This window comes from Diabrotica undecimpunctata, chromosome 4 (genome assembly GCF_040954645.1).
Source record: "Diabrotica undecimpunctata isolate CICGRU chromosome 4, icDiaUnde3, whole genome shotgun sequence".
Lineage (NCBI taxonomy): Eukaryota > Metazoa > Arthropoda > Insecta > Coleoptera > Chrysomelidae > Diabrotica > Diabrotica undecimpunctata.
Genome location: NC_092806.1, coordinates 156,567,301 through 156,582,600, shown reverse-complemented (window position 1 = coordinate 156,582,600; position 15,300 = coordinate 156,567,301). Strand labels below are relative to the sequence as shown.

The 15,300-nt window shown below is 32.7% G+C and overlaps 1 protein-coding gene and 2 non-coding genes across 4 annotated transcripts in view; all 3 read right to left on the bottom strand.

Annotated features, from left to right (window-relative positions):
- The window catches only part of LOC140440275 (gamma-glutamylcyclotransferase-like), a 42,251-nt gene extending 29,768 nt beyond the window's left edge, over positions 1-12,483 (bottom strand). Inside the window, exon 1 of one of the 2 annotated variants that reach the window (XM_072530688.1) lies at positions 12,328-12,483. The gene's annotated coding sequence lies outside the window, so the exon portion shown is untranslated. The remainder of the gene's footprint in view (positions 1-12,327) is intronic. The other variant, XM_072530687.1, reaches the window with a different exon arrangement.
- LOC140440410 (small nucleolar RNA U3) lies at positions 5,527-5,741 on the bottom strand. The gene has a single exon (XR_011950826.1). It is a non-coding gene; the product is annotated as a small nucleolar RNA U3 (small nucleolar RNA).
- A 233-nt stretch (positions 12,484-12,716) lies between the features above and the next one.
- LOC140440409 (small nucleolar RNA U3) lies at positions 12,717-12,931 on the bottom strand. Its single transcript, XR_011950825.1, has one exon. It is a non-coding gene; the product is annotated as a small nucleolar RNA U3 (small nucleolar RNA).
- Positions 12,932-15,300: the final 2,369 nt, after the last annotated feature.

The following is a 15,300-nucleotide window of genomic DNA, read 5'->3' as shown; positions in this document are numbered from 1 at the left end:
CGCTTATAGCCCGGTCAAGATATACTTTCAAGTTTACAAAAATTCGCACAGAGCTCAAAATTGGTACGAATGTTGGTATCGAGACATCATTATAAATGAAATTTGAAAAATTTTTCATCCCGTATCTGCGAAAAAAGTTATTTATGTTCAAAGATCGCAAATATCTGATTTTTGCAGTTTTCAGCCAAACTTTTATCAAAAATTTATCAGATAAAAATTGTAGATCACGCAATTGCCTATAAAAATTGTCTATTTACTTTTTCTTCTAAGACCCACCGTTTCGGAGATATAACGATTGGAAAAATTGAAAAATCTGTGTTCTTCATAATATGCACACATTTTCACGCCAACAAGAGTTAATGTATTTGTCACGTTTTTTAACGTGGTTTCTCTGGTAGGCCTATTTTACAGTGTATTCTGATCCGGTTTAATTCAATATCTACTACTCAATAAAAAAAACTGTATCTACTATTGGAAATTACGAAAGCGGTGTGGATTCTAAACATTTGGGAAATTTGAAAATTTTCTTGTTTTTGTTGGTGTTCCTCTTCTTAATGGGTGAAAGTACACACGTCTCCTCTCGCATATTAACAAGAACAACATTATAGAAAAGTCTCAATTTGGTTTCCGTGAAGGTATAAGTGTGCAAGATGCACTAATAGCGCTGTGCAATCATATTTTATTGAACTTTGATAAGGGTATTAAAGTTATATGTTTGTTTTTTGACTTAGCACGAGCTTTTGAAACTGTAAATCATCCAATACTGCTGGAAAAACTTTATCATAGTGATGTTAGAGAAACTGCGTTAAAGTGGATCCACACCTTTTTATCGAAAAGGTTTCAAAAAATTAAGGTCAATGTAAATGGAAATTTAATATTTTCTTCAGAAGAAAGTGTCCTCTCCGGAGTTCCACAGGGAAGTATCATTGGCCCTCTTTTATTTTTAATTTTCGTCAATGATTTAAATCAACTGATAAACGATAGCTCAACATGTTTGGTTCGGAATCCATTAGATAATTTTTCTGATGCAAGTGTTCGAGTAGAAAACGTGGAACAGCAATCAGGCTGTTATGTCATTCAATTTGCTGACGATACCACAGTTGCACTAAATTCGAATAATTTTTTTCATGTAGTACAAAAAGCAAACTGTCTTGTAAAAAGTATGACTCATTACTGTTTAAATAATGTCCTAATCTTAAATGGATCAAAGACCAATATGGTAACCTTTTCACCTTCTATTATGCAGATGAGTCCATTAGTAAAACTTGACAATGAGTCAGTGGTAAATAGCCACTACACCAAGTTGTTAGGTGTTTACGTGGATTCTAATTTGTCTTGGAGCTCTCACGTTGATTATGTAGTGGGAAGATTGTCTGTGCACTGTTATGTTCTATGGCAACTTAGGAATTTTGTCTCCCTAGATATCTTAAAACTTTACTATTTTGCTCCTGTAGAGTCAATTTTGCAATATTGCTTAGTTTGTTGGGGAAATTGCTCGCGAATTATTGAGGTGCTTGTTCTTCAAAAAAAAAAATATTCGTACCATGACGTTTAGAAGGCGCTTAGATTCCTGTAGACCAGTTTTTAAACAATTAAATATTTTAACTGTTGTGTTGTTTATGTTCAGTTGTGTTGTTTATGTAAAGTCACACAGATGCAATTTTTTTTGCAGAAATGATGTTTCCTTAATGAGTGGTTACAATTTTCGTTACAGAAATGATTTGGTGATCCAAATTGTTCGTCACTTGACCGTTGTAGGCAAGGGTCCTTACCCAACAGGCGTTCGTTTGTATAATAAATTACCTAATTATGTTAAAGAGTCAAATATTTATGTATTTAAGAGAACATTTAAGGATTTACTTCTGCTAAACACTTTCTATTCGATAGAGGAATACTTGCAGGCTTTTTAACAATTTGTATGTTTTTGTGTATATTTTATATGTTTTTATGTTAACTGTATTTATGTACTTATAGTTTTTACTGAGCATAAATTGTATTTGACGCATTTCAATACTTGTAAAAGTCAGATGAAATAAAGAATATTTATTGATTGATTGAAGAAAAAGTAAAGTCTCCGTTTTGACTGATCACAGCGTATTACATGCTTCAGTCTTTGACGAAATTGCAATGCTTGTGAGTGTTATGAAGATTTTGTTCGAAGAATTAGTACGTATCTATTAAATTTCTTAAGAGTTGGAGTTTTGGGTGTATTAAATTTAAAATGGAGACTAAAGCTATTACAATTACACCGAAAAGAGCTCGTAAGAGAATTCGATAAAAACGAAAATGGAAAAGGTTAAATGGAAAAATATTGTTAAAGAACTGCGGTAAGCCTTTTTTTAATTGTTTTTGGTAGGTTATCTATTTTGGTGCGTTTATCTAATACAGTAAGTAGGAAATAAATAAATTCGATGAATGTAGAAACAATATTTTTGCAGGCTTTTTATTATTAATTTAATATTATTTGTTTCGGGTCGCAAAAAAGTGTGTTCAACAAATAAAGTTTAGACACGTTTAGTAAAGTTTCCTTTTAATATAAAAATAATTAAGAATATTATAATTATTGTTGACCATAATAATCTTTGCTTAGATTTGCCACTTTTTTATTTAATATTTAACCGGAAACAATAAAAAATAGTTACCGCTATATTTTTTGTTTTTTACAGATATGCACCGTTGGGACTTCCAGATTTCCCTAAATACAACCCTAATACGAAATCTTATCGATGTGCTAGCTTAAAAATGGCAGATATTGTTGATTTTCACTAGAATTTTTATGCCTCACGAAATAAACTACTTCAGAACACATTTCTTACTAGATTTTGTAAAGTTACACCTTGTAAAAGAAGACGCCCAAAAAAGGACTGTCATGTTCCCAAAACACCAACAGTTAATTGTTTCGTTAGAGTGCAAAATGGTATTTTGCTTCCCCTTTGTCAAGGAACATTTTTAAATATTTTGCATATCAAGAAAAATAGATTTTAACGCGTAATGAAAAATTATCTTAATTATCACCATCGGAAAAAAGAGGAGAGGACCGAATCAGATTTAGGTTTAAAAGTAGAAAAGAGTCGGCGATGAATTTTATTAAAAAATTCAAATGTATAGAAGCTCACTACACAAGAAGCGCAACAGCTGTTAGAAGATATCTTTCATCTGAGGGGAATATAAGAAAAATGAAAAGGATGTATAATAATGAGGTACCAGACAATCTTAAAGTTAAATATTATTTTCGAAATATTTTTAACAAATGTTTCAACTTGGGGTTTGGAACACTACGAACGGATGTATGTTCTACTTGTTTGTCATACTACTACTATCGGTTCACAGGGTTCTCCGACGCCTTCCGACTCCTAACCGCCATTCTTTTCTATTTAACCATAGGCCTGGAGGGATCTCTCTTTCCTCTAGTTCTTTTTCAATTCCCTCCCTCCAGCTTCTTCTCGGCCTTCCTCTTTTTCTTCTTCCTTGTGGTGTCCACGTCAAAATCGGTTTCGGAATCCTGTCATCTGGCATTCTCTGTACATGACCCTACCATATTAACTGTTTTGTTTTTATGTATCCTATCTCTTTTTGATTTGCCTGCTGCTCTTCTCCAGAAGTCCATTTCTGTTGCTAGTAACAGTTTCTCTGTTCTTTGTTTCATTGGCCAAACGTCACTGCCATATGTGATTACACTTTTAAGTATGGTGTTTGTTTATCATTTGATGAGTAAATCAAAGTTGAAACAAAGCATCATCATCTTGGTGCTTCAGCCCTTAGAGGGCCTCGACCTTCTCAAGCTTTCTACGCCATTCTGTTCTGTCCCTTGCTTGCATTTTCCAGTTGCCGACTCCGATATTTTCGGCAGCTTGTGTTACCCCGTCCATCCACCTCAGCTTTGGTCTACCCCGTCTTCTCATTTCCACGGGTTGCGCTGTTAAAATCTTTTTTATCATGTTCGATTCGGGGGCCTGGGCTACGTGTCCTGCCCACTGCAGGCGGTTTCGCTTAAAGTTGAAACAAATAATGCGGATAAAAAGAAAGACCTATTTATCAACAAACGCGTTCATAAACTAAGAGCAAAGGCTTTTTATTCACTAGTACGAGAGACTAAAGATGATTTAATTACAATAAGCTTCGACTGTCAAAAAAAATCAAGTACTGCCAAAGGTCCCGGATCAAAACGCTTACTATAGTCGACAGAGAATTTATAATCTTTGCTTTGTACAAGGATCGTCAAAAAATATGCAAACCAAAGGAAAAATTTTCATGTATAGATGGACCGAAAATAAGTTTCATAAAGGATCCAGTGAGGTAAGTTCCGTTTTATTTCATCGACTTAATGAAACAAATTTGGAAGGCATTAAAACTTTGAGATTGGTCTCCGATGGATGCGGTGGTCAAAATAAAAATTGTATTATAGTCACATGCGCTAGATGGTTTTTGGATGCCCCACAAAATTTACATTCTATTGAACTTATATACCCAGTCACAGGTCACTTATTTCTTCCTAGCGATCGCGTTTTTGTCAGAATCAAACAAGTGTTGAAGAAAATAGAAGTTATTACCATGCCAGAGCGATACAATGAGGTATTCAGTCAATTTGGCAAAGTAATTCGTGTGGGAAAATATTTTGAAGTTGCTAATTGGAAAGAAGAAATCACTTAAGGTTTTCAATTAATAAACGTATTATTTTGGCTTATTTTTTGTAAGGCTGGAAAAGATATCAGGGTGATTAATCTTGATTTTATTGAATTGGGGGCTGTTAAAGTTAACCCCTTAAAATTTCGGGACATTAATAAACTCCTTACAAAACATTTTGGAGAATAGTGGAAAAACTTAGAAAATCTTGAGCTTTACCATAACGGTTTAAACACGAATAATGATATGCTCGGAAACATTATTGATTCTGAAGAAAATAAAGGAGATATTGAACATATTGAAGGAGAAGCTGATGCTTGTAATGAATTTTCAGATTTGGTTGTTTAAAACTTTTTTGTTACATAAATATTTATTTTAAGATTTTTTCAATAAAAATTTAGTTTCAAGGAAGATGTGTGTTTTTTTGTGTTCATATATTGTTTTTTCTGTTGCAAAATCGGCAATCTCCAAGTGTTTGATGCAAAACCAGAAATCTCCAAACTTAAATTGTTAATTACTTAAAATTTAATGAAATAATTAGGTTAATTTTGTGAATAACTATAGCCAATGAACAAATAAATATAATAACAAAAAAAACTTTAACGCTAAAATTTTAATAAAAAGATTCTATTTCCTGAAAAATTTGTCAAAGTGGACATTGCTGGTTTTGCTTCTAGCTAGACCCCTCATATCACGATCCAACCTCGTTTTGCAAACAAAACAAATTAACTAAGTATTACAATATACACCACAAACAAACCAGAATAAAAGAAAAACACAGCTTATTTACGTTTACGTGTAGTAAAAGTGTAAAAGATCAGATCTAAAGACAAAATTTTTATGTAAATGATATAATAACAGTCTTAACTTAATTATTATCTTTAAAATTATTAAAAAGTCGCAACCACTCAGACTGCCTCATACCCATTGCTTATATACAAAAGTCTATAAGTGAACGATCATCGTTAACAATATCAAGAATTGTAAAATTCTCAACATGTCTGCCTCACGCTCAGAGTACGAAGCTATGTCTCCTCATCATGGTTGCGATAACTCTACAGTTGAGTAGAGAGTATGTGAAGATATACTACAGAAATGATCCTGTGAAGTATGATCTTGATTAAAATTTGACATGCCGAGGTAGCTACCAAAAAAAATCACGATTTTCTTAATAGTGCGTTAGTGGTGCCACCTACACAGACATTGGTAAACTATGTGCGCCGATGTAATATAGGTTCCTACTAACACGTAAAATATAAAACATTTTACTTAATTATCAACTCCACCTATAGAAAACTTCTTAATCGCATTCAATGATCTTAAATCTCTGATGTTTGGGAAAAAGGGCTTAAGTCAGAATTTCGCAAAAAAATTTTTTGATGCCTTCTGGACCAAAAAAATCACCTATTTTTATTGGTACAAACGATTTAAGTCTACCACATTATAATTCAAAGTTATTCACGATGATATGAAGGTCACAAACATGATTGTTCGATATGGTATGGCAATAAGACTTAAGTCAATTTACGTCTCTTGTACCATATATTGGAGAATAACTGCTATGATCTAGAAGGCATATGTCTTGACATAAGCCTTGCTGATCTTAATTTATTTTCGGTTGTTTGATCAATACTTAAATGTTTTTATAAAAATATTGTGTATACACGGAAAAATAAAAGTTTGGCTAATAAATAATAATACATAGTGACATTAGTTATATTTTAATTACTTACTAAATAGTTATCTAATTTCTAGCGCAGCACTTTTTTATTTTAGTTGTATTGGCAAAATTCGCAAATATTTTGTATCTGATTCAAACTTACGTGTCAAATTACTCATAAACATTCCTTAGTATTTACACTTCCGTCCGCTGTGTGCTGTGTAAGTGTTTAACTTGGCATTTTGTATTATTTTGTTAAACTTGTTTTTAACAGTCTAAATAGTTTATTTGAACAATAAGACAGTTTCAGTTTATTAATAGTAACTATCTATTTAAAAATTAATATCAAAATGAAAAGATAATGGCACTTGTACGTCATAGTAGTTTAAAGGGTAAGTATTGAAATATTTCCTTTAAAATTTGTTTGGCATAAACTAAAGATTATCGTTTTGCATCTACTTCGTAAGTTTTATTGTGACAGTACAATAACATAAGAATAATATTCCTTTCAGAGCAAGCCGTTACTGAAAATAACGATGATTCTCAGTCATGTAATAGTTCGATGACCAACTATGCAGCAATTTCAACAGGTATTATTAGGTTGTTACGAGGCGATTTTAAATACTAATATTTTTTTAATATTCTAGAAGAAAATAATATAGAGACACAACTTGAAACAACAGCAACAGAAGTACTTATTGATATTGATAGAGCACGTTTAGCATGTATCACTGCTTCTGTCGACCACGTTGAAAGCTCAAAAGGTATGCATGTCTGTTATTGTACAACGTATACGAGGTAATTGCAAATGCTAATGATCATGTTTAAATATTTTAGAAAACATTGTCAATCCACAAGTGGAGAAATTAGAAGCAACAGGAATAATAATTGTTGACATGGGTATCTCTCCTGCTGAGGAATCTTCTAGTAATTGCCAGAATGAAATTTCAAAAGGTATGATTATTCTACAAATTCTTTGGAGTCATTTTTGCAGCATTTCTAAATATTTTAGGAAACATTGTTTATTCACAACTTGAGGAAAAAACAACAGAAGTGATTGATATTGCTAGTCTGGACGTTTATATTTTACCTGAAGACGAATCAATAACTAATAATTTAGTAGACCAGACAGATGTAACAGAACCTTGTGATACAAGTACAAGTATTAAAAAACGAAAAAGAGGAGTGGGACCTTGGGTTCGAGTTGTTCGAAAAGAAAGAACAGATAAAAAAAATCGTGGAGAAAGTTATGTTACTGTAACAGGAAAGCATGTAGCTCAAAGAATGGTAAAAGAGACATTGAAATCATGTAGATCCAAATGTGCAGATTTCTTTACCTTTGCTATAAGGCAGACAATATTTCAAGAATATTGGTCACTTGGGTCTCACGATAGGCGAACACAGTACATTAGTGGCTTAGTTTCGTGCAAAAATACTACGACAACCAGAAAAAGAAATCAAGACTCTGCCAAATCCAGACAAGTCACATATATATATATATATATATATATATATATATATATATATATATATATATACCATTTAGAGTACAAAGGTGAACGTCGTGTTGTATGTAAAACGTGTTTTATGGATATTTTAGATGAAAAAGAGAAATTTGTAAGAATTGCATTAAATAACAAAGGTAACCACAGATCAGGTATTACAGATGCAGATAAACGAGGAAGAAAATCACCTGAAAACAAAAAAACCGAACATATGAGAGAGTTAATTATAAATCATATTAACTCATTTCCGCAATACGAAAGTCACTATACTCGCAGAGACAACAATAACAAGTATCTTCCCAATCATCTCAGTTTGAAAAAAATGTATGAACTTTATCGTAAGGCAGTAACTGAGCCAGTTTCCAGGACCCTATACGAGGAAGAATTTCACAAAATGAAATTAAAATTTAAAGAAAGAAAAACTGATACGTGTCACAAATGTGATGTATATAAGATGAAACTGGAAGTTTGTGATAATGAGGAACAAAAACAGATGATTGTGGAAGAGACCAATTCACATCATGAGGCAGCAGACTTAGCATATAACACAAAGAAAGAGGATAAAGCAAGAGCTCAGATTGATCCATCCATTAAATGCTACACCTTTGACTTACAGCAGTGTCTTCCAACTCCAGATCTAGAAACCTCTGTGGCGTTTTACAAAAGGTTGAATTGGACATATAACTTGAACATTCACGATTGCGCTACAGGCAAGGCATCTTGTTATTTATGGCACGAAACTTTAGCCAAGCGTGGTGCAAACGAAATTGCATCGTGCCTCTATAAAGAAATAATGGATTTACCAGATTCAATCAAAAAAATTATTCTATACTCTGACACATGTGGAGGACAGAACAAGAACTCGCACGTAGCCGCTATGTTCACCTATCTACTACAACAGAAAAATACAATAGAAGAAATTCACCACAAATTTCTAATACCCGGCCACACCCGAATGGAATGTGATGCAGATCATTCTTTAATAGAAAATAAGAAAAAAAAAGAGTGCTACTTTAATAGCTCATCCTCACGACTGGGCTACATTAATAAGATGTACCAGTAATAAATTTAAAATAGTAGAAATGAAACAAAACGAATTTTTGGACTTCGCAGAACTTTTAAAAGGTCCATTAGTCCAAAAACACAAGAATAACAGCGGTGAGCATTTTTTATGGCGTGAGTGCCAATGGTTGATTTATGGCCGGATATTCGGTCAATTCGATTATAATACATCTCTAAAATGTGATACACCTTTTAAGCGTATGTCATTAAGAAGGAGAGGTCGCGGTCACATCATTAATGTCACTTCTGCGTACACGGGTCCTATTCCTGTCACAAAAGAAAAAAAGAAAGATCTGCTAGATCTCATTGATTTGATACCTCCAATATTTCATCAATTTTACAAGGATCTTCCAACTACCCTAAATATACCGGAAATTGATCCAGATCTCGAAGAAATAGATCCAGAGATTTGAAAGACTGTTGCTATAATAATCATCTTTATTTTCTAGATCTGGTTTACTTTTATATTACTTTTTCATTTTTATTAATAATTATTTGTTAAAAAACATATTCATTTGTCAATATTTTGTCAGTAAAATATTTAATGCTGTTTTGGTTTTAATTCCCAATCCATTATAATCACTTTCAATGGTAGATACACAAAAATATAGATATAGAAAAGTCGCGGTCAGTAGGTCTTAAGTCAGTAAATAGTAAGATCTATACGTCTTAAGTGCATTTAAAATATTAAAAATCTACGAAAATCGTATTCTTACTATAATTATTATTTTATTATGGTACATTAAATGGTACTATTGTACTAAATTGGTTAAAGGTAACATGTGCGATTTATAACAATTCTTGAAACATTCAAGTATTCCCCCTGTAAACTTTGATTTTATGACTTAAGCCCTTTTTCCCAAACATCAGAGAAATATATTATAGATAACCAATACTATAAATAGCAATTCACCTAACCTAACTTAACCTAACGTGGTCGCTTTTTCGATATCGTAATCTTTTTGTGTCGCTAAATTTATGATATAGTTTATTATGTATGTATTTTACTGAAGATAATGTGCCAACAGTTTATGCCCTTAAAAATTTTAGTAACTCATACAAAATATTTATAACTAATCAATAATAGTTTCGTCGAAGACTTCTATCATATTCTTTCTCAAGATTAATGAATACCATAATATGAGGGTTTGTTTCTTTATTCCTGTATTTTTCCATAAGCTGCCTTCCTATAAAAATTGCACCCTTGCTGATCTGTTGTCGCAAAACACAAACCATTATCGATGTGACGAAGTAGTTTTATGGCCCTGTCATTTGTGCATTGTTTTATCTCCCTTATTTTTGTAAATAGGTATTAAAATACTGCTTCTCTATTTTTGCCTGATATTAAACTTTTTCCTATCTCTCCTAAAGCTGATCACACTTCCTCATAAATATCATCTGGTCCAATTGTTCTACCATTCTTTATTTTTTGAAGTGCTTGAACAACTTCCTCGTTTGTTATTTTGGTGACCATTGCTGTTACCGTCTCTGTTAACTTAACTGGCTTTCTGTCAAATTCTTCATTTAATAAATTGTCAAAGAACAAGGAACAATGGACTCGGCAACAGCAACTGTCTGAGTACAAAATGAGCTTACTGAGAATTTTTCAATAGTCAAAAGATTAAGGCAAGGAGACGAACCAGCACCGACACTATTCAACCTTATTCTTAAATATGTCATAAGACAGCTGAATATAGGAAGAGGTAATGCCCTAACAAATAAATCAATACAGTATACAATATCTATGTCGATGACATTAGCATTATGCCTCGCAGAACAGAAGAGGCGGCAGAAATATATTCACAATTAAAGGCAGAGACAAAAGATTAAAAATATAGATGTAGGGAAAACAGACGCATAGTTGAATTAGGTAGCTGGGAGTTACATTAAACACGGACGGAACAGAAGAACCAAAAATTCAAAGAAAAATAGTAAAGGGGAAAAAACTTACGTTTCACTCGCCCATGTGTTCCGCTCCGAAAACACACACGAGAGATCGAAAATCATGGTCTACAAAACTATTATCAAACCAATAGTACATTATGGAAAACGGAGTATGGAAATCCAGGTAAACCATGAACTCTACCAACTGTTCAAAGAGGTACCGATCTCAGAAGAGACTTCGATGGGCTGGTCATGTAGTGCGAACGGAGACCGAAATATTGCTAAAAAGAGCCTTAGATATTAAATTGCAGTGCGCAAGACCAAAAGGAAGGCCACGGAAAAGGTAGGAGCAAGAAGTGGCAGCGGACTTGCAAAATTTGCTAGACGTGAGAATCTGGAGAAGATCGGCGCGGGACCGACAAGATTGGAGGCATAGTTTGGAGGAGGCCAATGCTCTTTTTGGGCTGTGAAAGAGAGATTTTTATCATATTTAAACATACACCACTTGATTTTTTCTGGTCCTCTCCGATATTTTGGTTTAGTTTCGCCCTTTTATTTCAATGTTCAGCAAAAGCATCCTATGTTGTTGACTTAGTCTCACTATTACTTTGCATGTCGGTTCCACCATGTCTCTTGAATACAAGCAATTTGTACTCTCCTTATTTTAAGCGCATCTACCAACTCTAAGATTCCAAGAGCCTATCCTAATTTTAGATGCTCTTAGATGCTAATTCCAAGCAGTAATTTTAGATGTTCAATCTTCAAAATATTCTTTGAACGAAATAGTTGCAATGAATCACTTACTTGGGTGCCATTATTTTAGAATGAAACAAATAGAAGGCACTATAAATAATATTTAATACAGTGGACTTACCAGCACTCAGGCACATCTCCATGTGGAGTATCAAAAAATAAAAAAGAAACCCTTATTAATAATCTCAAAACCATAATGTCTCCAAATAGATTTCAATTTTGGCAAAACCTTGAGGAAGATAAGGATTAATAAGATAATTTCTTTCTAGATTTAATTTTTCCTCTTTTGTATTAAATGTTATTTGTTAGGGTTTATCCGGTCTAATAAATGTGGTTTTTTTTATTAAATATCTAGTTTTAATAAATTATTCAAAAACTTATTTTGTTTAATTATATTTTCTTTAACATTATGCTAAGAAAAAACACCGCAAAAACATAACATCCGTAGATGCTGTAGTTTTACTTAGCAATTTCTAATATAACTTACGACTTTTTCCCAATATCTTCCATAGTAAACATAAAATTAGGATAAACTACTAACAGTTTATTTATAGATTTATTGATAAAGTAAAATTGTTTCTAATTGCTGTAACCATTTTCGCCCTTTTTAAAAGTTGCAAATTCTGTGAAGTCTATTTACTCATTATTATAAGTACTGCAGATACTGTGGTTTTGCTTTATGGGCAGTATAGGTACTCCTCTAAACTTATGTATAAAGAATTATGGCTAGATTAAAACAAAATTATGTTTTTAAAATTATCAAAATAATTCGCAATTTTTTTAAAAATGTCTAAATACGAGACTTGTATAATACTTAAAAATGTATTCTTATTTATATACCTCTGTACATCACGTTATTTCAACGATTGTGTGACACTACCACCACATTTACACATGATCTAAAAACAACAACAATCTAAATAAAATACAACCAAGCAACGTGGTTTTCCGACGTGCAAAAAACAGGAGAACTGGACACGTCCATTACGTGGCCACTGTTTTTAAATTAGAAAGTAAAATCACAGTATAAATAAAGTATAAATAACTTCTACTGTTATCTATAATTATAAATTAATTTTAGATTAAAAAACCAAACAAGACCTTGACTTAAAAAAAGTTATGACGAATGCGGTACAGCAAAGAGCCAACGAATTATGCCTATAATAACTACAGTTGTTTAATAATTATGAAAATATACTTAATTTTGTTTGAATTGCTAAAAATCCGCAACCACTCAGACTGCTCCATACCCATTGCTTACAAACAGAAGTTTATAAGTGAACGATCATCGTTGACAATGATAAGAATTGTAAAATACTCGACATGTCTGCCTCACGCTCAGAGTACGGAGCTATGTCTCCTCATCATGGTTGCGATAACTCTACAGTTGAGTAGAGAGTATGTGAAGATATACTACAGAAATGATCCTGTGAAGTATGATCTTGATGAAAACTTGACATGCCGAAGTAGCTACCAACAAAAGTCACGATCTCCTGAACAGTACGTTAGTAGTGCCACCTACAAAGATATTGGTGAACTATACGCGTCGTTATAATATAGATTCCTACTAATTCTTAAAAAATAATACAGTTTCTTAAAATAGGATATTACAAAATAATTGAATGATAATTGACTAAATGTAGTGAAGCATTTGTTTTTAATCAATAACTCATTTAAGACACTTTTCTTTATTTTGTTTGAACAATATAACCCAAAAAGCTCATTGTTTTTTTTTAATTCTTGTAACTGGTAAGTTTGCGTAACGAAAAGTGTTTAAGCTACATACAAATATTACAAATATAGATGTATTAATAATAAACTGTAACTATATATAGATCTAGAACTCCGAGAAAACACGTGAAGCCGAGTTTTCATCATTTAGTGCGCGGATTGTCCGCTAGGTGAAATAAATAAGGGGGCAATAAAATGTAAACATTGTTTGAAAGATCACTACTTGTTTCCCGTAATGTTTACATTTTTCATTTATGTAATCACTTTATGATTACAACGGAATTAAAGCGGCTAGAGGCTGCTATTTTTCAGCGAAAACGAGACAGCAAGAACATAAAAATTACACTTGACTGCATATCGATGGTGCAGAATGACCGATGTCAAAAACCTCAGTTTTTTAGGAGGAAGAAATAACTCTCTAAAATAGCTTCTGAGTCAATTCCTTCACAGCAATTGATTTCTTAATACAATTCAAAATTTATATTACAAATAAAAATAACTTTGTAAAAAACTTTTCATTAACTTTAAGAGTAATTTGACATGGACGGTTTGGCATTAAAAATATTGAAGAAAATATTGACATAAGAGGTTTCCTATCATATTTGGGTAGTAATGAAATGTGAAGAAGTTTGTTATGAAAAGCAATTTTATTCAAACTGAAATAATTATTATTTGATATAAAAAATTAAAAATAGGTCATTAACGTTCAAAATGTCGCAACAGGCTGTTAATGAGGAAGTGAATCATAAAATGAATAGATATCCTTCGGTATTTCAATTGCTGAAGATGCTTCCATTTTGAGTCAGCAATTTTTATTCTTGTTCTGTATGAATTAGGATAGACAAAATTACCCATCAGAAATTTCGGGCGACGTGGTAGTACCAGGAATTCTTCATAAAAATTCAATTTGTATTTTATTTTTCCAGTCGGTAGATATAAATAATAGTACACATCATTCACGGTGGGGTCGGATCCTTTTTTTCCAGGTCTGATGTAGGAGTACAATTCATTGGGGGTGTAGTTCTTGAAAAGATCGAATGTTATGGAGTGAGCTCTGTATGGAGATGGTTTCAGCCTAGCTTCTCTTGTTACCGACACATTGTCTGACGGCGAGTATATATCTCTATATCTCAAGACGTCTTTCTATAGTTGCATGTACAGAGTCCACTTCCATTTTTTGTATGTGACCGACATATTATGCAGATATTTCTGGCGAATAGTTAAATTTGTCTCAACTGCTAAATTTAAAAGGCCATTGGATAAAACTTTATTCTTATTCTGGTAGCAACAACAGTCACTCCATATTTTTATAATTTTAGAAACTGTTGGTTTCCAGTTTCTTATCAACTCATTCAAATGTGAAATCAACAAACTTGTGAAGTTTGATGACTTCAGTTCCCCTTCAACCTCGCTCCACCAGTAACAGTCTACTTCAGCATTATTCAAATTGTACGCAATTATGGTTACTGTTTGGTTTTGAAATAAACTGCAGAATCTTTTAAAAATGGGCATAACTTGACTGCTTGCACATCGACACACAACGCAACATATTCATTTCCAGCGGCTTTGCGTTTGTCATTTTCTTTTTCTTGACGTGCTCGATATTTGGCTTCAACGTGCCTTGCTAACAGCTCTTCTGACAAACTACCGACTTTGTATTGGCAACACTTATCGCATTGATCTTTTCGTGACTGAAACAATGCAACATTCATCTCACACAGAATTTTATTAAATGTAAACCTGCTTAATGGTTAATTGCCAGAATTATCACATTTGCCCTTGTACAGTCTGTACAACTCCGTTTCTGAGTGGAAAGTATTTTCTAAGTACAATAATTTTCCTGTGTCTTTCCGACAGTAGTGTGAAGGGGTTTTTGGAAGTGAATTGGCAAAGTTAACAGCAAATTCTCCTTTAGTACCATTATTTCCAATATATACGTGTCTGCTAGGGTTGTCACGTGGAAGCTTTTGGTTCATACCATGAATAACCAAGAAGTTTTCCATATTTTTTATTGCTTTTGAACAGAAGGATTCACAGCAGGATTTTAGCAATTGACATAGGAGGTGTTTATAATTTTCATTT